Source organism: Bombus affinis, chromosome 1 (assembly GCF_024516045.1).
Source record: "Bombus affinis isolate iyBomAffi1 chromosome 1, iyBomAffi1.2, whole genome shotgun sequence".
In the NCBI taxonomy this organism is placed as follows: Eukaryota; Metazoa; Arthropoda; class Insecta; order Hymenoptera; family Apidae; genus Bombus; species Bombus affinis.
Genome location: NC_066344.1, coordinates 8,985,873 through 9,010,395, shown reverse-complemented (window position 1 = coordinate 9,010,395; position 24,523 = coordinate 8,985,873). Strand labels below are relative to the sequence as shown.

General features: G+C 45.1%; 1 long non-coding RNA gene across 3 annotated transcripts in view; it reads left to right on the top strand.

The window, feature by feature from the left end:
• Positions 1–24,523, top strand: part of LOC126920475 (uncharacterized) — a 145,573-nt gene that overhangs the window by 50,592 nt on the left and 70,458 nt on the right. Inside the window, exon 3 of one of the 3 annotated variants that reach the window (XR_007711971.1) lies at positions 946–13,021. The exons of the other annotated variants lie outside the window; for them this stretch is intronic. This is a non-coding gene — a long non-coding RNA (uncharacterized LOC126920475). Of the gene's footprint in view, positions 1–945; positions 13,022–24,523 lie in introns of those variants that run through there. 3 annotated transcript variants of the gene reach the window in all.

The following is a 24,523-nucleotide window of genomic DNA, read 5'->3' as shown; positions in this document are numbered from 1 at the left end:
GTGCTCGCGTGCACCAATTCCAAACGCGAATCGAAGAAAGTGGGCCCTTTCGTGTCGTTCGTCGTTTCTCGCAAACTTTACCCGAACGAAAGAAACGCGCTTCGGGGAACGCGGGACGCGATGCATATTAAGTATTCCGTCTCCTCTTTTTGCTGGCCAGCGCGGAGCAGCGAGCGGGTTTTTCGATCCGGTTGATCCACCTCCGGACGAACCGCTTCGCGCTTTTTACGGAAATTTTTCGCTTCTTTCTCTCTTGTTGCGGAGAGATTGAATCTAGATTGGCAGCTGGATGGAGGCACGAACAGGACCGGCCCGGTCTAATCTTTTAAATTGTTCGTGTTATTGATGTGGATGGATTAGTAGATTAACATTGGATGGGTCTCGAGTAGGTTGGTAATGAAGTGGCAGTGTCCAATAATATAGAGTCATATGTATGCAAATGGTCATAGATATTCGCATAATGTCAATGATACCAGGAGAAACTCCTTAAAAAGACTCGTCCTGTTACTGATTGAATTTGTTGCCCGTTTTTTGGCTAGAAATATCCTTGCACGAGGAGATACTTTTAATATCCAGACGCTCGTCCCGGCATAGTCGTTTATCGGCAACCTTCCCCTCGCGATATTTTCGACGTATCGCTTACGACACCTGATGGAGAAGTCGGCGCGTGCTACGCGTCCGAAATTAAAACTTTGCTCGCGACATCGCATCGACCGGTGCCCCCATATTAAACCTCGTGTTGCTTCTTGATTCTTCGATAACTTAATCGAAACCATCTAACGCTTGAATCATAGAAAATTTGTCGATATCGTGTCTCTATGAAACTAATGACTTTTAATTCATCAATTAAATACAAAGATACGAGAAATTGAACGTTAAAAGCTGTGAGAAGAAAAAAACGGCTGCATAGAAACGAATGTAGAAGGTGAATTCGTGAGATTTCAGGTGAACTCTCTGAGGAGGAGACGCGTGGTACTGGAAGAAGAGGTCGATGGAAGTCCCCGCTGCAACACGACGCGTTCTACACCCCCGCAAACATACGGGCCCTATTGTGTACCCTTAGGGGCTGGCACCCCGTGGCGGTTTCGCCGGAGCCGTGGAGATACGAGCCGAGATACGGCAGCGTTTATAGAACGTACACCATGTTTCTTCAGTGAAAAGCTGCGTATACGAGGTAGCCTGAAAACCGTTGGCTTGCTTGCAAGCTGTCGGGGAAAAGCGAGATGGAAAAGGGGTGGAGAGAGCGAAAGCGGCCGGTATGTATGCGGTGTATGTGATTCGACAAGGAAGGTCGAATGTCGCGAGTTCCGCGAATACGCGCCGACTGAATAGATTTGCACAAATGAAGTCGGAGCTCTCACAGTCAGCCGACGATTCAGCAAGCTTACGCCCTCTCGTTATTTTTTACACTTATTTCCCTCCCCTTCGCTCGTGTTGCACGATCCACGCGTTCTGTCTCTCGCTTCAAGCTCCTCTCATTCACCTTTGAACGCGACCGCGTTAGAGATAGTACAACGATGTTTGCTTTATTACGAGCATTGGGATAATCAAGCCTTCAAACAGGCTTGTGCGAGTCTCTCTTTTTCGTTGAAAGATTCTCCGCTTGTTCCACGGTGGATATATTACTGTGAGAATGAAAATTTCCATATGAAATTTTTCTTCCTTCTACCCAATTACATTACGAAAAGAATGGCAATTGAAGACAACTCTGCCCCCCCCCCCCCCAGTAATTCGAGTAAGCGAACAAAAGACAACTCTTGCAATTTCTATACGCGCGTATCTCGTAACGGTGCTAATAAAATTTGAGAATCTAAGAGAAAGTTATCTCAATTAATCGAAATCGCTATATTTAGTTTAACTATACCAGAGCAACGAAACATCACCGCAAGCTCGATCTTTAACAAGGAATCGATAAGGTTGTAAAACAACTCGGAGGAGTCACCGCGGAGTCCAGTTTGAGCAGCGCGGATACAAAAAGAGAGGAAGTCAAAGATGACTATCGTTCATCGCTCTCGTCCCCAGGGAGAGAAAGATATATCCCGGGGGCTGGAGAGCCGTGGTAACGTGGGGTAAAGACCGTCGAGGGATGAGAAGTCAGGCTACCACCGCCGTTCCACCTTATCACCTACCAAATAATAGAGGCATATTGAATAGATAGGCGAGGCCAACCGATGTGTATCCGATCCACAACGTCTCCGGGGGATATTAAGGAATCGGCCCTTTTCCACGCCCTTCGAGTATCGCGTGGAACGCTATCGCGAGTAGAGAAGAAGTGTTTTCGAATAAATCCGCAGTCCTCTCACGTTCGACGTGCCACCCTCGCGGCGAGGAAAAGGTTTCTTTTCCCGGCCTCTCTTTCTTCGGATACAAACAAATTCCGTGTTGCCGTGAAATCGATCCGTGACACGGATTGATTTCCATGCGGAGAATGCCGCTTCCTTCGCTCTGGACAGACGCGGTGACGCGAAACACGAGCACCTTCGTGTTACCCGTTTTGCCACTGGATGTCGCAGAATCGAAACGGTTTTGTGGATTTGTTGGCATTGAGATTTCTGAAGGTGGCATGGTATTTTTCCGATAATATTTTTGCAGTTTCTTTACAAAACGACAAAATTAAATCTTAATCTATTCAAAGGACTAACGATCGTTTATAAGTTCAACTTAGCAAATGTCAGGAATCGAAATTAATTCCTACTCTCTTAACATTCAGATTCTTCAATTTTATATTCTTCACTGTTACCGCTCCTGTTTCCACCGACCATTGCTTACAGCATATTGTACTTTTTCCGCGGTGTACTCTTTAAATCCGACAACGAACCACGCGATTCTCTTGTGCAAGGGTTGCATACGAGCAACACACGTTCGCAAAACAACACAGGAGCACGATCCCGTGCGTATCTCACGCGTAAACTGTTCGTACAATTTCCGGAAAGTGAAAGAAAATCAGGCAGAGAAAAGAGGAAAGGCGATCGAGTTGAACGAGAGAATAAGGGAGAAACGAAATCCGTGTGTTCGGTGGCTGGCAGCGTATTGGATTTGTTGGCGGTGTGTTGAACAAATGATTGCGCAGCTACCGCCATGGAAAAACTTGGCTGGAAACGGCTCCATTCGACTATTCCTACGGTTTCTCTTGGTTTCCTTCGCCTCGAGACCGACCGAGGGTTGTCGAACCAAGAAAGTTTACGGGCTACAAAGCGCTGCTGGAGAAAGAGCCACGCGAGAAAGACGGAGAGACTACAATCGTCTCTCGAACCTTGCCCAACCCCTCTTTTCCTTCGACCGCCCTCTTTTCCACTCGAACCACGCGCGTACGCGTACGTTTTACGTGACTGGGCTATGGTAGTGGTGGCTGAAAATTCACAGTCTCGCGTTCGATCGAGAGTCGGCTGGCTGTTAGCATTTTCCACGACAAGTTGGTTACCGTGTCGCGTGTAAAGGAAAACCAGACGAACCTAGAACCCGAATTGTTCCTTCGTTTTCGCGTTGATTCTATTTTCATTTTTAAACTGGATGGAAGAAAAACAACGTACAAAAAGAATTTATTAGGAAATTCGACTATAGAATTACGAATGAGCAGGACCCTCCTGTACAACAATTTGCCAATTAACGATATCTGTGTATCGACAAGTTACAAATTATAACTTATAGACTTTATTTTTATGATTCTACAATTTTTCGTCAAATCGGATAATCGGATACCTTGTAATTTGTAAAATGTATCTGTAAAATTTTGCTAAAAGTATTAGATTAATTGCCTGCAAGAAGAATCAGATCGATGGTAGAAAAGTACCAGTCTGTCTGATGAAAAACGAGACGCGGGACCAAGCTACTTGCGAGCACGAGAGCGAGGAACCGCGCGGAGCGACGCGGTGTTCGGCGTAAACGCAAACGACGACAACCGGGGGCTCCTCTTTTACGCAACGAACGGGGCCGAAATATGATGTTTCGGCAAACAGACGAAAGTAGAATACAAATATGTAAAGTCTGCACTCGAAAAGCCGGGCCTTTGCCAACCGTAGGCCGGCACCCCTCCCGCCCAGACGGACATGCCGGATTTGTCCTTCTGCCTCTTGACGTGTTGACGTTTTCAATCTCTTGTCCCGGCCGCGGCACACGTAAATCTAGACATCTCTTTCTCCCAGTGAACCGTGTAAATTGCGCAAAAGAGGATCCGTCTCGACTTTACTTCGTTGCAAAATTTTCTCAGGGACCCTTGTGTACTTCTCTCCCGCCGGGACAGACGTTGTTTCTGATCTCGGGGAAGCTTCGCTGATCTTGCGCTCCGATGTATCAAACTCTATTACGTGTTATGGAAGAAATTATTCAACGTATAGGATAATTTTTCTGTACGTTCTAAGCGTAAGAAGATTTCTAAACTAATGGATATTGATCTGTCGGTCGTAATTAAAGTGGACTACAAAGGATATTCGCTGCGTTAAAAGCATTTCCTACTAGAAACAATATTCGTAATTACAAATCCGAAAATCGCCGTGCAAAGCTGAACAATGCGAAGGTATCGACTCTTTCTCGCATCTTAAACTTGACAATTCTTATCGAATATAACACGAAAAATTCCACGAAAGCAAAGACAGAGGGAAAAAGAAGCCATAGACCTGCGAGGAGCCTATTAAAACGTTGACTGGCGGGCGAAACGAACCGGGTTTACCAGTTAGCCGTAACGTTAGCAAAAATTTATCGTTCCTCTCGTCGACTCGGTTCATTCATAACGCGTGCGAACGCGAGATCGTAATGAAGAGATACGTGATCGTGTCGCGGATGTTCTCCGAGTTGAATCAACCCGAAAATTCCGCGATAATCGCTTCTTGATAATTGCCTGCAGCCAGTTATTTAATGAGAGTCGTTGTCGGTCTGAGCTACAAGAGCGAACTTTTATAAGCTGATGCACCACACGTTCGGTGCGTGCCGGAATCGACGATAAAAAGAAACAGACGGAGCGGAACAACAGCGTTCGACAATTTTAATTGATCACAGAGGCGGAGAGAGAGGGAGAATCTGGAGAGACAGCGATGCAACTCGCGGCAGCCATGCGATTTTATGACGCGAGTGACTTTACGAACGCTTGGAAGCCTCGAGAATCGGCCACCCGCCACGCGAAGTAATTAAGCCTCGGCGGTTTGTTTCGCTAATGAGGAGTTTATCTTACGTGGTCGGTTACGCCGTTGCCTCTGGTTAGCGTCTATTACGGACGCTCGTAGCTACCATTTTACGCGTAAAAAAGAGCCAGAGAAGAACGCCAACCACCCTGATCCTTTTGTATAATAAACAAAGATGTGTGTGATTATTAAGAACGAGGGGTAACGTTACTTGCAGGTAATTTTCAAGAAGACTTGTTCGAAAATGCAGGAAGCTTGGTGTAAATTAGACTTTTGAATATTAGTGTCTAATTGTAATTGAAAATCTGAGCAACAATTTCAGAGTTAATTAAAAGATGAAAGCACGTGATACTTCAAATATCTTAACATATTTTGGAAGATGGAAAGTTGTTAGATAGGATTGAATTATATTTAGATCGAACGCATTAGATTTTAGCGAGAAGAGCAATATAGATATTGGATAAACAATACCACAACAGGAAACCTAACGATAACGAAAACCTAGCAAACACTGAACACGAAATTCGTCTATTCCACTCAACTCGTAACCGCATCACAGTACCTTTATTCGCCAATCGTACTCTCAGAGTGTAATCAGCTTGGACGGCAATTCGAGCGTCGCAAAATGGAAGGAAAGCGTCTGCACGGAAAATCGGGCGATCAAGATGCGACACGGGATCTCGGCGAGGTATTTCGAAGGACGACGAGGCAATCGGATTGCTCGCACGGCACGCATACCCGATGAACTCAGTGGTGCCGTCGGGGGATGGTCTGGCGTCGTTTATATTAATTTGCGGCGTCGTAGGCGTCGCGGTGCCCGGCGTAGTCGATGCCCGATATTCCGCACGTGCCCCCGCTTTTTGCCAAGTCGCGTTATTAAGTTTGATCCACTCGCATTCCGCTCGCGGTACACCGATCGAATAATACGGCCAGATTTTATTCGTCGTGGCCCAGACCAGCGGGAATCTTGTCTGCGATCTCTCTATAGAGGCTGCTCGCCCGTGCACGCGAGCGTGTACCGCTCGTGCGCGCGTGTTTCGTTCGAGTTTGTTGGTGTGTGTGGGCAGCTGGACCGAGTAAAACAACGGCCGTCCGCTGAATATCGAATCGCGACGCCGATCCACCTCGAGTCGTCTCGCGAATCGAGCTGAGTGTTCGTTGGTTTAGGGATGTATGGCAAAAATAAGCGGAGACTACAAGAGAAAAATATGATAAGTTGATTCTGGTTAATTTTCTCGTTTGAATGTCATTTTATGACTAAAGAATGGTATGTTATTACGCCATAGTTGCAAATGAAAGCAATTTGTTTGTTTGGAAGAAGTAAGCTTCTTAAAAATGGCCTTTAAATCGACGAAATTTTGTAAGAACCAGGCGAAAGTTTGCAGGAAATCTATACGGACCTTTCAGCGAGAATTCTCGCGAGTCTTCTTTAACAGGTTGAGGAATTTGGGGAAGAAGGGTCTGAGGGCAGGTGTAGATGAAATTTAGTTTGTCGTGATTTAATTTGGAATTTTTTCGGAATTTCTGCTTCTCTTCGGCTGATGTCTTTAGATAATATATGGATGGCTATGTCGAAGTCTAACATAACGGGGTTTTAAATTAGAATTCTGTGAATTTAACGAGGTCGGTGGAAGGTAAAAATAGAATGTAAGAAATGAGAAACGAGATATCGAAACGGCTGATGCCAATTCGCAGGTCTGTGGCAAACGGTTGGTCCGACAATCGATTTCAATTATACATGACATAGCTACAACGTGTTCTACAGCGAGCGTAATATGGACTGCCGTACAGTGGCGCCATCGTTCCAACAAGAACCCACTTTCACCCTCGGTTTCAAAAAGGAAAAACGACATTTACTCGTACAGTGAGTTTTCGAGCGACATTCTACTACCACTTGATTTACTAGTTCACTTAAACGAAAACAGCCATAAGTTATTAAAATATACTACAATAAACCTTCTCGAATCCCTCCTGCCTGTCGATTCATCTATTTCTCATTGTCACTCAAATTAGCGTTCATTCATGAAACACTCATTCATACAATGACCCTTGTATCCACATCTGAAAGAACATCGCAACATCCTTGATTCTTCAATACACATATAGTGGCTCCAAAAAGTATTTGGAGGTTCTATATTGTGTTATCAAGTTTTTAATCATATGACAGGACTCCTGAATGATACGAAATCTAATATCGGGACGTTTTACCTTATCCTCCATATTCTTCGAATATTGCTTCGTGTGATTATTATCTGTTCCATTCGGTAAAAATTTCTCTTCGCGGTAAAAGATCCAGTCGAATAAATGACACAAAAATGCGCCTATGCAGAACAATATCTTGTTAGCAAACCCCAGAAATTTAGGAAAAATAGCGCTGCTCCCAGAGAAACAGTGGAAGATAATAGACCAGAACGGATCGTACATAACTCAATAATATGACATAAAACATAAAATATCGGACATTTGTCGTTTATTGATAAAGCGGAAGAAACTTCTAGGACAATGTAATACTCGATTAGCATGTAAATAGAATAATAAATACGATGATGCGCGAATACTTTTTGTAGCCACTGTACCTTCGTTTTCAACTGCAAATAAATACATTCTAGTCGGACGATCTTTTACACTCACCTCCTGATCATCTCGTGACTCGTCTAAACACCTCTTGGCAGTTTCCGCTCCAAGTTCCCATCTTATCAGGCGAAAAATCTCAACGTGGAAAAAGATCGCGAAGGAGGAACAGGCGCGAGATCGTGTCGACAGAAATTCGGGGACGGATGCGAGTGAATAGCACGCGTGTTGGTTGCGGCAGGTAGCATCTGGGCACTGAAACCGCGGCGGATCGGGCGCTCGAAGGTAGAACAAGTTGCGAGAACGGGTAGAGGAAAGAAGGCGAGCAGGAAGGAAGGCGAGCGAGAGAGAGTCCTTTATGGTGGATGCACGGGGCTGGCCAGGTTCTTCGGCTTCTCCTCCGCTTCTTCTTCTTCTTTCGGCCGCGATATACACGCCGGAATGTTAATGAGTCGTCGCATCGGAACAACGACCGAGCGATCGAATTATTCGCTTCTGACTGGATCCGATCAGAGATAAATCTTTCATAGAGAAAGAGAGAGAAAGAACGGAAAGATGGTTTTTCTGGTGAAATTTGAACACCGGCCACCGTGAAACGCATATTTCGTCCGCGGTATCATCCGTAGACAGATCACGCGAATTATGTCGAACGATCGAGAGTATGATAGAGAGGATCGTTAACGGAATTCGTCGATGCCAGGGAAATCGTTATTCGCTTCGACAGCCGTCTTTTTGGCGCTCTGTCGGCGCTGATTTCACGTCCCGATAGTACGCGGCCCCAAGGTTTCTTTCGACTTCAAGACAAGTCCGAAATTAAAGATTTCCACTCGATATTACAACATGCTGTCCCGAAGCATTCGCCTCGAAGGAGTCGTTTGGTATTCCGAACTCCTTGCTCGAACGTTTTTCCTTCCCTTCCAATGGACTAGCGATGAATTTTAAATGATCCCGATTGACGAACGAAGATCGTCCAACGTAACATATTTTCTTGCAGTATGTCTAAGTAAAATATGTCTCTTTCGAGAGGTATTACATCATTGAAGATGCACGAAGACCACACGGATAAAACAAGATAAGACTACTTTTGTATATTATATCACTAACTCATATTTTATATCAATAACCCATTAAGGAGCAAGCAATGATGTAACGTGTAGAAACTGCGCAAGCGCAGTGTTGTCAAACAAATATCCACGATATACAAAATCGATGTTTCCAGCGTTCCACGTAATCATCAGAATGCGAATATACGTAAATAAACATATCTGTCGTGCGACGTTTCCCATCGATTCTCCCTGTGTCTGTGCGTGCTTGAAATTGAGTAACGTTCGGTAAGCACGTTCGGCCGCTCTTAACAACCCGGCAGAAACCTGTTCTCGGCGTTAAGCGTTCTCGATAAAACGGTACAGGAAATTCGAGCCGAAATCGACAGAAACGTCGCGTGGAACGCCTTTAATCCTGACAACGTTCCCCTTTTCCGACTCTGATCCTCGGACTCGTGCTCGTGATTCCAGGCTGGAACAGGGAGGCGTTACCAATTTCTCTTTCACGTATTTGCTCGCAAATACCTGATAAGTGACGACGTTCACAACGGGCATTAATATCAAAGTGATCAGCTGTAAATCGAGTAACCCGGTGTCTCGTGGATAGGGTCATTTACATACTAGCCTGAAGCAACGAGTCGGTTCTCACGTGAGGACACGCGTTTCGGTTCGCTTGCTCGTCTTCAGGATGACGGACGTATGCGATCGAACGGCTTTTCTTCCTCTGTCTCGTTCCAGCTTGCATTAATTATCCGTTAGCGGGACGACAGGATCAAGGAACGAGTAACAGCGAGAGAAAAGAAACGAAGAATATTCAAATGGAGGATTGGGAAGAAGCAAGGAATATCTTTGTGTTTCAAATGGACATTTTGGTATGGTAAAATATTCCCGATAGTTCGGTAATTGGATTCGCTTGTATAAAACTTATAGGATTAAAAGTAATATGTACGTCAATGTGTTCGTAGTAAGTAATATTTAATGATAATTCGAAGGATATGTTTATTTATATAGCGTATTATAGGGTGATCAGTGGGTGAACGAGTATTCATAGGACAACGGTGCGTACTATCGAACTCTAATGGGGGAAATCCGTGGTGAAATAGTACGATATTACCGTCGCGACTAATTACGGATATCATAGATACCCGCATTATTGACATTACCTGCGGTTGTAGACGGGGTCGTTACATCTATCTTGTTCGCCTGCGATTAGTTTAACTCGTAGCTGGCAGTTGGTATCCACCGGGTACGCGTGTTTGCGTTACAGCGGCGTTAAGTACACGCGTTACTCCGCTTTCGCTAATGGAACAAATCGAGTCGATCTGCCGCGGGACGCAGGGAAATTAGAAAGTCGCGGTCAGACTAATCGTGTAATCGCGCGCTTGTACTTGCTTGTTCCAACTATAACTCGCGTATACATGCGATCTCGCGACTGAAGAAAAATCATAAAAATAATGACAGCTGATTTATAAGCATGTGTGGTATACTTTCCAAACCTAATTTAACCTATTACATGCTATCGGAAGAACACGTTACAAAAGATCATCTCGTCCCTTCAAAACAGAACAAACTGAGAATACACTTGGAAACATACTACCGAGCGTTCAACGATCAATCACGATAAGTACCATCAAGCTCGGGCGATACGTTCCATAATGGCCCGAAGAACGATCGGAAAGACGAGCAGAAAGATCGGTTCCTCGAGTCGAACGAGGCGCACGTACGCAGGCGGGAACACGTGTAACGCATGATCGCGAACGAGGAACGAGAGAATGCGAAAGATGCCGAGGTGCGGTCGGTTTTGCAGCGACGATTCGCCGACGTCGCGGCCGTGCTTGTCGTCGCTGGCATCGTCGCGAGCGGGACACGCGGCCATGGGGAATGTTATCGCGCCTGTATCGTCCGCCGGTTTTCATTACCATTCGTGCCTCGGACCGGCCGTTGCTCTGAAAAACACTATTTGATTTATTGCCAGCCGCATAGCCGACGTCTCGCGACGTTGCCTGCCCATTCTCTGCGTTTCCAACGCAAAATACACCACCACCAGATTTAGGATGCAATTCGCCGACCACCGCTGCTACCTCTAGAATTTTGCCCGATGCGATCGCCAGGGACCTGACGATGTACGATCGCGTTTCTTGCCGCTCACGTGTATGTATGGAATATAAGAATTTGTATTTGCTAGTAGAATTCTGTAATGAAGAGTGTGATGAGGTGTCGGTGGAAAAGGTTGGAAAAAAGGAACGATGTTTCAAGGAGCTAGAGAAATTAATTTACTTGGACATGATCAATTATTACTCCAAAAATCCTTAAGTATTACAAGCAAGAGAATGGCTATTATAAAATTTGTAAAATCATAATTTATCAATGCAAACAATCGAATCGCTTTCACAATACCAATAAACGCCTTAGACGTACCATAACCAAAAGTACCAAACCGCCTTGCGGTTCCGTTTGCCTATTATTACACGAAATCTCTGATCGAAGGTCTACGAGGGATACTCGATAAAAGTAGACCAGGTGGCCGCTGGCCAGCTGATTGATGGCCGGTGAGGGAAGTTTAACGCGTCCGAAGTGCCGATAATTCTAGCTCAGATCCTGCTCTCGTTATTTAAGGGAACGATCTGATACGGTGCCCGTTTGGAACGGGTCGTATCAACGGATTTATCGATTCACCATGAAACAAGGGGGCTCAGGTCGAACGAAATTTTTGCGGAATCGAAGAATTTCAGAATAGCTCCGTTACCTCGACGAACCTATTTCTTTGTGGAGCAGGTTGCAACTGCCTCCCTCTCCATGTATAATTCCCTCGCGTCTATCTACCCTGATATCTTACATAAGAATATAAATATAGACTCATGCCGGGCCGTTCGAAACGCTGCGAGCAGTTAAACGATCAATTTCCTGGCGAACGTGAATGGCATCGAGCAAGCCTCTTCTGGATGGTCCCAACGGAAAAAGTTTTCTCTTCGGTAGAAGGAAACGAGTTGGATCATTAACGATCGTTCGATTTTAAGTGATTTTATAGATAACAAAAATATAGCTAAAATAAAAGAGCCACGGATTGATCGGTGTGCCAATATTTAGAATTAGTCATTAAAGAGATTGATAGAATTAAAGATTTTCATTTGGTTACAATTTAAGATTTTATTGGTTCACTAATTTCCTCTCGTTTCATTTCTTATTTCAGAGTATATCTATTCAGTGGCTAAAAATTAGTATCATCTTCTTCGTAATACAAATCTCATTCTAAAGAGAAAACTAAACTAGTGGTTTATCATACTGCCTAACTATATGGAGAAAGGTATACTACAAAAGATATATACTACAAAAATTGTAAAACAAGTTTTTCTTGTCCTTTTGAGTAGTTGTGAATATTTTGCGCTTTGATTCGGTGCGAAATTTCAGTAAAAGGTGATATATACGCAATTTGCTTTTATAAATTCACACGTCAACCCCTTCATCTAGACACTGAACACAATTTCACACTGAAATATTTAATTTCGACAAACGACCCATCTCTCGCAATTAAAAATGCACGAGGCCAAAGAGCGGTAGCCCCGGATGCTCGATTAAGTCCTTCGTTCGATACCTTTTTTCAAGCGGGAAACAGGCTGCTGCTGGGCAAGGGGTGGCGACCCTGGCATCGCTAACTCTTACATTTGTCACTTTGTTAATCCCTATTAGATCAGGCCGGATTTGAAACCCAGCCTACCCCCCGGCTACGTGCTCTTGCGTGGCGAAGAGTAAGCTCGTTTGAAAAGTGAGCACGCCCCGCGGTGTCGTGTCGAACACTCGCCGGAAGAGAGAAGGAGCAACACGGACGATCGCGGGACGAGCGAAAGAGAATCGACACCCTCGGGCCCCGCTTTGCATCGAAAACTACTGGAGATCCATCGAGCTTTTCTGCCACCTCGCCCTGTTCTGGCTGATGTGTGCGACGAGTCGTGTGATCGCTTGAAAAAGCTCGTCGAGAGACGATCAAGTGGATGCGCAAGTGGAGATTAATCTTATAAACAATCTACGCTAAACCGATTATACGAAGAGAAGAGTGCCATTAGGATCGTTTTCTTTAAAAGTTTTGGAAATTCAAGTTCTTTAACATTTAAATTCTCATGTGTTCAAATTTTTAAATACTCTTATTGCGTGTCTTTTCGTACGGGGATTTCCTCAATTCTCGAGCCGAGTTGTAAGGCTACCGCGTTATACGAGAGATGATTTAGCTATAAAATCGAAGAAATGACTATCTCAATTGATCTTTCACTTTTCATTAAAAGTATCATATTATGTGTATATTATTCGAAATGTCTTTACTCGTTGAAGCAAAAGGTTAAAAAATATAAGCTTCTCGTTCTTCATAAAATGCGGAAGAAAAACCAAGTACACGCGAAACGCGATATTATCTGATGACTGTGACTCACGCGTATTTGCGACAAATTATTCGAAGATGCAGGGCCACCAACCTCGTCGGCCAGATCGGAGAATACACAGCATCGAGAAGAGCGTATCCATCGACGTGGCCGGGATCGTGTCCTTCGGCTTGTCCGTGCGAAACGGACAAGCTGCAGGCGGACCAGCGACACGTCCTAATACCCATCGTGAGTTACTAATCCTTTAAACGGATTACCAATTAAACGTGTCGCCCTGTTTCGTAGGCTGAGAGACGTGCAACAGGGGGAGGAAGCAAAGAGAAATCGAGGGTTCGAGGTAAGTTTCGCCTTTGGGGAGAGGAAGGGAGAGTGGGGTTGATAGTTTTTGGCGGGAGAGGAGAAACGAAGTTGCCGGCGCCAGAGCGAAATCTCTCGTTCCCCATGTAACGGGTCTAACGTTTCAAATCTCAACAGAGCTTAACACGCTTAGACGCACTCATGTACGAGACGTTTGCCAAGTGGCGAGCGTGTCACATCGCGAAACTCGACACGACTCATCCTATTTTCCTCTTCGTCTAGTGGATGAAGTAGTTCCTTGAGTGATTTTTCGTTATTTTGAAACTCGCGTTTTGCGTTAACGAGATTCGTTCGTGCTCATGACAGTTCTTCCGCTTGCGATTCAAGGGGAGATGTAAATGGACGCGTCGGTGGATTTAGAGCGACGTTGGTCCATCTGCCGTTACGTTGATCACCATGTGACGCGTATGCAACATGGCACGAAGTGTGTCCTCTGCTTTTAGAGGATACTGGAGATTGGATTTTGAAAAGTAACTTAATTGGAATATTGTGCAATCAACGACAGATTGGGTACTTAAAGACGATTCGGGAGATTGGTTTAGAGATCAATTGTTTTTAATATAACAAAAATTCCTTTTCTCTAAAGAAAATCGTTCCAAAGTTTCAACAAAATTCTACGATACCAGGAATCTATTGGGAAACATTCTTGGCTGCATTTGTATATAAACGCTTCTACACCGCTCGTGGCAGATTCCTAGCGGCGAATCGTAAAATGCCGTTGCGTGGATCGGGACGATCTCGGTGAGATCGTCGGATTACGTGGAACGCGAGAGGGTGGCCCCTGGCAAATTGGTCGAGGATGAAACTCGGCAACGTTTCTTTCCAAACGAAATAGCAGGGAGAAGGAAAGAGACTGGCCACGGTAAGAGCTTTATACAAATATCCGATCTGGTCGGTCTTTGCGATGCTCCCGAGAGTCGGGATGAATTCACCGCGGAAAATATGTCAATCACTTGGCGCGACCCTAACGCGTGCATGCTCTGATTGACATCGTTTCGCATCTGTTGCCGAATGTGTACGGCCTGGCTTTGTTAACGAGATACAGCTCAACGCTTTCTCTCGATTCCCCTCTCTTTCTCGCTCTGTCGCATTACCCGTTTCTCCCCGTCTTCGTCGACCCGTCGTTGCATCGCATCGCATATAATGCCGTTGACACGATTATTCGAGTTGCTACTAGAACCGCAACAGAGCAGTTCGGTTATTGTCGAGCTTGTCTCGTGAAGCTGCTCGACTCGACACTACCGAAATGGAGACGGCTTTCAGAGACGAGAGTCCGTGGTTTACTGCCGCGTACGACGCCCGCAGTGAATGCAAAGCGATCGTAAAAGACTGTACGAGGTAAATCGACACGCGACACTGGAAAATTAACTACGTGAAAAAGAGTACGTTTGTGGAGCGACGGTCTTTCAGCGAAGTAATATTACTTCGAGAATGTACACAGGCTCGCGCAAATATTCGAATACTCGTGGACACGTTTTACGAATATGTTATGCTTGTTATACGAAATACTTTAAAAACTCATTTGTCTCGTTATTGATATTAAAAACTAACGATATCTCTCAATAGGTTTGATCATCCAGTGCAAAGTTTACAATTGAATTTTAAGGTGTTGATATTCGAATAATCCTGCCTCGTTGTAAGGAATATTTCATGCGAATAAACGCGATACAAGATGCTGAAACGTTTCGACCAACTGTACAAACTCCAGCGAAAGAATCTTATCATCCCGTTACCTGAACATCGCTTCTCCCAAGGTACGAACAGTTGTGCGAACGTACTCGTGGCTTGTTCGGTCGATGTAGACGTCAGGCGATGGAGGATGAAGGAGGCAAACGAGCGACGCGTGGACCACGCTGGAAAGTCACGTTGAATGACGAGCAATACGCTCCTTATCGTCTTGGTGCGGGCTTTTTCTCCGTGAACAATGCGCCACGGTAATCGCGATGAGTCATTGCGTGTCAGCGATCAATCACCTAACGCTGATCGGTCCTGCGTCCGCCGCTACAAAACCGCACACGTGTACGACGCGCGCGGCTCCGTGTTTTGTATATCGGCATTTATTCCGTGAATTTATCGCGCCGCTCGTTCGTCCCGAGAACCGACGTGACTCGCAACATACTGAACCTGACCATACCGTTCGACCCGACCGGTTAGCTTTGGCCCCTTCTCCTCTTCTTTCGCGTACTATAAGCGAAACGCGTCGAATTTCATGGATATTTCCTTCATTATGCTCACAGTAGATATTTTAATTTCATGGTGATTCGCGCATGGCTTTGGTCATTTTAATTTTATGTTGTAGGATGAAGAAAATAGGAAAAAGAGGGTGTATATTATTGACAAGAATTTAGGAGAATGCGTTAAAAGAAAGTCTTGATCCAACAATTCTCAATCAGTTCCACAATCTTGGATACCGAAGAAAATTGACCCAAGTAAACACATTTTTATCCTCATCGCCACACCTACGGTTACCCGGTTAAAGCCACGATTCAAGCGAGTTCCATCGAGAATGGAGAATCCTAAGACCCCAAACAAAAAAGAAACCTAGCTCACGTACAGTGTCAAAATTTCTCACCCCGCTTACCATTTCAACAATAAGAGTTTCGATGAAAACAGTAGCTTCGTCACGGTGCATTCTCGTCGCGTTAACTCCTATACGAGTTTCTACTTCCATAAAAGAAGATAGCCAGACGAAGACGTATATCTCTACCTACTCTCGCGTACGTTCACGCCAGTGGATGTCCACAGGGAATCACGGGATGATAGATGGTTGGTTCACCGATATTATCTCAGGTGACGAAGTCACGCATGCACGGGCTCACGCAGTCACGCGTGCCGATGTCGTAACGAGGTGGACTCTCGGGGTAGAGAGCCGAGTGTAGGTGGGCCGTACAACGAGGAGGTTAGTTATCTCGAGGCTCGCACCTCTCTCCCGCTCGATCGGGTGGAGGTGAGACGCAAGAGAGAGCAGCTCTGAAAGAAGCGCTTAACGAACTGACGACGACATTATTGTTGTTGCTCGGTCCCGGACGCATTCGGTCGACTACCCGTTCCTTTTATCGGATGAGACCAGGAGGTACCCAGACCCTGTCCGATGTCCCGGCGATTTTCTCTCTGTCCCTTCGTTCGCCTGGACGAAAGGGGAAGAAAGGGTGTGCAAGAGAAGCGAACGGGGCGAAGAATACCGAAGGGGTGGGGCGAGGGCCAGAGTACAGGGGGTCAGAGCCACGATTTCGCTCTAATGCCGACGAGAGTGTTTTAATTAACTCGCGCTCCTATCTACCCTTGCTTTCATCCTGGTATTTACGTGTGTCAGCGGCTTTCGTTCTCGCCACCTTGCCGACTCCTGCAGAAGCGAGGAAAAAGAGTCAAAGTTTCTGAGGCATTCGGACGAGGGACTGATCCTGCTGACGAATCACGGTTTGACGTTTGGATCTCGCAGTGGATCGTGATCCAAGACGATTACCAGAGGTAGTAATTAACGGCTCCCGATCTTAACTTCGAGTAATTTTTCCTAGGGATCGACAGCAGCTCTACGGTTCGTGTGCTTGGCGAGTTCTCTTCGAGTATCTCGAAGAAATCTGGAGAAAATCGAATTAATGCGAAGGTGCAGATATCAGATCAAATCTTTTGTTTGCAGTGAGCATTGCACAACTTGTCAGATGTTTGTGCCTCGTTTCCGCCTGTTTACCTATTCTCATGAAAATCTAGGGTAGTCATCGCCCATGAGTTATCAACAGTCTCGAGCATTTTAAGATTCAACGATTGGAACCCGTATAATTGATGGAAATTCGTTGCGTTATGATATGCGAGTATACGTATCGTCTGAGGCTTTTCATCGCCTTTAGCATTCTAAATATTCTTTAAAACGTTTGTATTTCGTATCAAATATCCGAAGACAAATTCGGTAGCAAATTTTAACAGGCCGAAAAGCCAATCTAATGGGTATTAAATCGTGACACGAAGGACGAAAGAGCATGAAGGAAGCCGTGAAATTATTTATTAAACCGTTGCATTATAAAGAGGTTGTCAAAACGCTCGTGTATATCGATAAGTATGTATCGAGTATAAGCGGATAGAGGATATCGGCATGGGGCACGCAGAAGGAGTGCTATCGCGGTTGTGCCGGGACCCATCTTCCTCTCGGATTCATTAAAGACTTTTATCGGGAGAACACAGCGCCGCCTATGTACCAATTCACTTAACGTAACCAATCTAAAAATGCTCATCAGCAATTTAAAGCGTCGAGGGCTCCTCGAAGGACAGCCGCGAGGGCTCTCTCCCCCGAGTTGAAACGACGAACGAGTGGCTTCCACGCGGATACGAGGGAAACAGACAATGACAGAAGGATCGACTAAGAGGTTGGCAAAAAGATACGACACGGCGGAGTAGAGGTACAGGAACGCCAAAGAGGAAGAAAGACGTACAAATGGAAAGAGAAGCGATAAGAATGCAGAGGAGAGTATAGAAAAAAAAGGAAGAGAGCGAGAGTAAAAGGAGAGACATCGGTGGTGAACCGCTTCCACCGCGACGCGGACAGGAAAAAAAGAAGAGAAAAAAGGCACGTGACGAGAGAAAGAGAGAGAGGCGAAGGAAGAAATGGAAAGCTCGAAGGAGGGGGAAACAGAGACAGATCCATTTGCGAAATGCTCATCGACCGTCTTTGGCCCTTTACTCGATGCTATAACCCGCCCTTCACCCTTCTCGGTGACTCCGGTAGAGGAACAGAGAGGCAGTTTTTCGAGAACGCGTCGAGGAGAATTACTCTGATTCGTTTTGGCTTGCAGATTTCGCCTTTCTCGACCGCCTCTTTCGCATCGCTAACATCCTCGTCCTATGATACCCACATAGGGAAAATGAAAGTAACGACTGAACGAACAGGATAATAATACGAGGAGGAGGAAAATTTGCAATAATCGTCGCCAGAAATCACAAGCGTTCGGTAGAATAATATTCCTAGAATTTCATAATTATTATAGAACAATAAAAGATCGAATAAAATATCATCACGTGCTGGAACAGTTGAGAGCGATAGATGGACGAATACCTATGCAACTGACTGTATGTATGTCCTGATCGATTTGATTGGAGTAAATTACCTGATTCCAAGATAAAAAGTTCGAATTATAATATTAAGATTGAATATTTCGTCCATATAATCGTTTGTATTACTTATCGATATTTAGATACTCGGTTATCGTGAATTTCCCATCACAAAGATTCCATATGAACACATCCGATAACCAGTCTAAATGAAATTGCCCTCCATCTGGTCGGTTCGATCGCGATCGTATCGTGGGTACGACTTTATCCAGTGATCGCTAGGGGATGAAGCCGTAAAGAGGATCTCTCTTTCCCTCTACATCCCGAATCAAGACGTAATGCGATTCGTCACGACGAAGCTGAGAGATAAAACCGTTGTCGTGGCTACGGTTATCGGGTCTTCGTCGAGCAAAGACTGGCCGGTAATGCATCCGCGTGTTCGTAAATCATGGTGTTTGCATAAAATATTAATAAGTGACACGAGTCAATCCGGGATTAAGCAAAGGCGAACGAGGGGTAGTTGAAGCCAGTGGTGGCCACCCCTCGAAGCGAACGATCGAAGCGCCACTTTATCTATCTCTATTTTATTTTGTTTGTGTTGGCTTTTCCCACGAAGGGTCGCGCTGTCCCTTTCTCCGTCGTCGACGATGCGACGACGCTCTTCGACAAATAGTAATAATGCGAATTGACACGTGACGCCGTTGTCGCAACAACGGCAAACACTCGGACAAGGGGGACAACGCGCGAAAGGGGGCAATACGCTTCGAGAGAACCTCGTTTACAAACCAAATGCTCGACCAACTACGCGTTTTCTCGTCGCACGTCATTTCTTCGCCGATCTGACCGCCCCGGTGATCCTCGACAAACAATCGATTAGAGTGGGAACGCTGCTATTTCCATCTTGCTCGGATACTTACAGTGAGAAAACTACTCTCTTACTCGGTATAATTTATATCCAATTTGAAATTGTTATTTGAAAATTCCGAAGCAATTTTATAATCTGAAACAGCTACTAGAATCTTTGCTCGACGAGCTCGCTATTAATAAAAGATCTACTTAAGTCGCTAATTTATGCATAAAGTATATATGATATACAAAGGATCTGGTTCTTCGTTTAAATCGATGCAACTCTTTCTGTTTGCTCAATACCGACATCGTAGAGGTGTCTGTCGTGCAACGATGACCGGGTAGCGTGTATAACCTTGGATGATGGTAATTAAGGAACCACCTAATTCTGATCGTGGTAGAACTGGTGAAGGTTATCGTCCCGATTGTTGTGTGTAGGATAATTGCGAACGGCTGTATCAGTGACCCGCAGCCCATTCGACACGTGTCGACTCGTGCGCGTTCCTCTTATCTCGCAACTGCTTTACGTCGAACTCGTTGTTTCCATTATCCATAATAATATATCCTTCTTATAAGTTTGGCCCGCCCTTGCTCGCCTGCAGGCTATGAAGGAGGAAAGGAGAAACAGGGAGAGAAACAAAAAGGGGTCCGGAAGAGGGAAAGAGACGGGTTGAGTGGTGGCCAAGCAAGAGGGGAGACAAAGTGGCTGCTGCACACGCGTTTGTCAATGTTTGCCGGTGTCGACACCCACCTACTTATGCAAATCATTTAATTTAACCCCTCCATATCGTTGATCCCGAGAGAGATCGTATCTCGAAACCTATTCGTATTCATTGCCCGGGCGATGGGGAGAGCAGCGCCGCCCGATCCGCAGAGCAGCCATACGATCGCGTTTCCCTTGTCCCGATGCTACCACCAACCACTTTTATATCCGCGTAAACCTCATAGCTCTAGCCCACGCTTTCATTTTTTTCTAACAACTGACCGTTGAACTTGCTCGGAGAATTCGTCTATTTATCATCTGATTACTTGATGCTACATTGAGAACACATTGCGCGGTATCACGTAACCGTTAGCGTTGGAAAATATTCTATCACCTAAACACAGTCTTTCGAAGATTTCGGTATATAGAAATCGTGTGATTAGTGCTTAAAGCTGTTCGAAAGATTACTGAGAGTGATGCCTGAATATTGTTGGATTCGCTGGCATGTGCTATAAGATTCTTTGCATTTGATTTGCAACGATAGGTATATTTAGCAGAATAGCGTTCGCTTAAGTAAAGGGAAGACGCGAGATTTCAAAAGAATTATGTATTTTCACAGTGAGTGATTCAAATACAATCTTCCGAATGTCTGATCAGAATGTAATTTTTTCTTGCCGAGTCTACCACTGGAAAATATTGCCCCTACGGGAACACGCAGTATAACACACGAAGCGCAAAATTTAATTGAAAAGAGAACATACTGAAATGTTTATTTCATCGAGTGCCGGGCATAATAAACGTTTCACTCAGTTTTTGCATAAACGGTCGATCGCACGAGGTGGGATAACGAAAAACTGTACGATCCACTAATGGAATTTATTACGCGCGTCAGGCTGCGTTAATGCATAGCGGCGCAGACACAATGATTGCCAGCGCGGGACAATGCGATTTCCAGCCACTGGACAGGGAAACGGGATCGAGCATTTAGATTTTGATGCTCGATGTCGACACCCACTGACGGTCGTGAAACGACGCGTTTTAACGGTTTTCACAGCAAGTGGGCAACCAGTGTCGAAACCGATTTCCATGATCGATCAAGATTGATGTACCATATGATACACGCAGAATTTATAAAAGCGTATTTCAATGCGTCGCATCAGATGAACGACTCGATGATTCGCTGTTCAATGGTATTTCAAATGAAAAATCACTTTAGGTGCTCCACTTCTCTCTCTCTCTCTCTCTCTCTCTCTCTCTCTCTCTCTCTCTCTCGAGTATTTTAATTATTGTCTCTATGATATCTCGACACAGAAATTCTAGTCCTATTGCCGAAAATAATCCGGTTTACATCGATGTTATACTTTACGATGAACCTTATAGTTATTTATGCTAGAGTTAGTCAGATCAAATACATAATTTGCACTCTAAAAAATTAAAACTATAGTAATCACGTCGTTATGAAATTTCACAAACCCTGACAATTATCCAAAACTGACCAAAAAAGAATAACAAAAACCTACTCGTTACGAACAACTCGTTACGAAAGAATCATACGCATCAAGAGCCGTCATTGAAAATATAAAGCAGCGGCGAAATTCGAAGCAACGGATCAAGCCGAAACACGGAGCATATCAAATAGACGCGTTGATCGGGGGAACAAGGCCGATCGACCGGCCGTCGGGGCTTGCAGTTTCATTACGGCGTGGAAATCGGGAGTCAGCGATTACGATTTAGTCGGTGGTGATCGTGTCGGCAGCCCGTTTTCGATGCACGGCGGTCGTGAACATCGCGGAATGACGTATCGGTCGTGTGGTCGTTTTAACCGTTTTAACGGCCAGCGGAAAACGAGTGTCGGCAGCCACGCCGAAAGCCGTGTACACACAGGGAGAGCCGGCGACTGTCGGAGAGAGAGCTCGCGAGATCGCTGTTCGTCGCTGCAGCGTTACGATATCGATTCCAATTCACGCCCTGCGAATCGTCAGCGAGCACAGAGTGAAACAGAGACAGTCAACGTGTGCAAAGTAAAGAAAGAGAGAGAGAAAGAGAAAGAGAGAGAAAGAGTGTGTATGTGTATGAAGCGGGGATACGGTATACTGAATTAGTAGCATTGTTAATGTAGTAATCGAGTGTTTCATCGTTCGATGATTCGCGCGGGGTTGAGCGCAGCTCGATGGCGAGAGAGAAACAGCGAAAGAGAGAGAATAGCAGATAGGAGTAGCGAGGCTGGTAAAACCCACCGGATGACGAGAGGGCGCAGGTGTGTGTATTCAGCATGTGATACAACGTGTTGTCATTCGGCCAAACGTGTATATTGATGCCGCGCAACGAAATTTTTGTCGTCGCTCTTCGAGTGTAATTGGCCCGCCGATGGAAATTTCGCGCGCGCGTTATTGCGTGAGAACACAAATACGCATACACGCGCGGGCCGATCACTAGCAAGCGGAGAACGGTGCATTGCGCGGAACGATGTAAAATGTTAATGTCCCGGTGTTATTATTTAGCCCGGGCACCAGCGAGGCGGAATTTCGCGAAGGGTAATCGTAATATAAATCCAACGCGGAAGGCGAGAAACGCGGATATTAAAATTTCATAGCACGCCGCTTTAAAGCCAGTAAAAAATGGACGCACTCCGCTCGCAGCTGGAGCGGATCCGCCATGCGGCCTCCGCTGGAATTATCTGTCGCAGAACGATGATTTGTTTAAACGCTCGCGTGGACCATTTTACTGCGAGAAACGGAAACAACCTGCTAAAATGTTTAACTGTCCGCGTACTCGACGTAGTCGTTCGTTGTCTCGAATGGAATTGACTTGCCCTTCTTCTTTTTCTTTTTTTCTTTTTTGCTGTGGATCGAACAAACTATTCACCGTTCCCTTTTGTACGCTTTTCCTAATGGTACCAGAGTATAACAGGTGGACGTAACACGCTGACCGATGTGGGAGAATGATTTGTACGAAAAATATTCGATTCAAAGGAGGACGCCATATGGTGGAAACGATTGATATTTCACGAGAAGACGTTAGGGTGATATCGAAATTTACTTGGTTGGATCTAAGAGTAGGGATACTCGTAACAGAAATTCAAGAACTGGTTAAATTATGGTTATAATAGACACATACGTGTTCTGACGAACTATAGACAAGCTGGAAGAACCTCGTTCTTCTGATATCTGCAATATCTACATATCTATGAATCGATAAAGTCTCGACAGATTCCTCGATTGGCCCGTGTTTTTGTTGGGCGACGTATCGCTTGGCATCTCCAGGCAATGAATTATTTTGGTCATTCCGCGCGAATAAAACGCACAAACGACTGGTCTCGCGTATTCGTGTAGCCGACGTGTACTCGCCGTTTGTCGACGGGAGCGACGTTCATTCGTTTTTCCGAGGCAAATGAAAAAGCCTGGCGATGCATGGCGGCGCGCGGCCTGCACCACCCCGCCCGTCTCCACCCCCGTTTGTCAAAACTCTTTATTGCCGTTCCACGGACGCTGTATTCAAAGCGAGGACTCGAATATACACCGCGGCCAGAAAAGTGCGCCGCTTCAGTTTTATATATAACGCGGCTGGTTTCGGTTTTATTATTACGCCGCCCCGTCCCGCGTCCCGACGTTGGAAAAATATGCGACGATGCGCCACTACCGCGCGCTGCCTCGACCCTCTCCTCGAATCGGTCGAGCTTGTTCCCTTCTGATAAAGCGCGATGAAAGCCGACGCAAGCACCACCCAATGCCGAGGAACGCCACGCTATGGATAGTTCGGATGACAAAGGCAATTTTACCACCTTTTATCACGTAATAAACGTATCCTAAAGTGATTTTAATTAATGCTTGTTCCTTATTTTTACATAGTAGAGATCAATTTTCTACGTTGACTTTTTTGAAATTAAATAGCATCCTGCATTCTGAAAATTTCATTATCTACTTGAAGAGTATTGTTCACTTCTCCGTAATTTATCAATTTCTTTCCACTGAGACAATATTGCAGGGATCAAAAGACGGGTCAATGTAAGTCAGATAGTTTCAGATCGGAAATCAAATTCGATAAATTTTGAGGGATGCTCTATAATTTGTCTCTTTCCGTCGTATGTGAAGTAACCATGAAAATTTGGATCAAAAATATTTCTATATCAATATGAAACAACACAGGGGAATGAAATAAAACGAAAACTATCCGACTAACCTAATATAATAATAGATTATTATAACAATAGAAGGCAATAATTTAGAGAACTCGATCGGACGAAAAGTATAATTCAGAGTAAATCTCATCGAATAATACGATATGAAATGTTACTTGATGTGTATCGAGCAGATTCATCCACGGTACAGCTGAATCATCGAATCATGATAATCGAACAACATTCAAGTTCTTATCCTCGCTATTCATTAACGCCAATGGTGTTCTATGGCTGGCAGAATGCAGTATGCAGCAACGTGTACCTATACGTGGGTAGCAGCAGCGCCTCGGGTGCTCATGAAT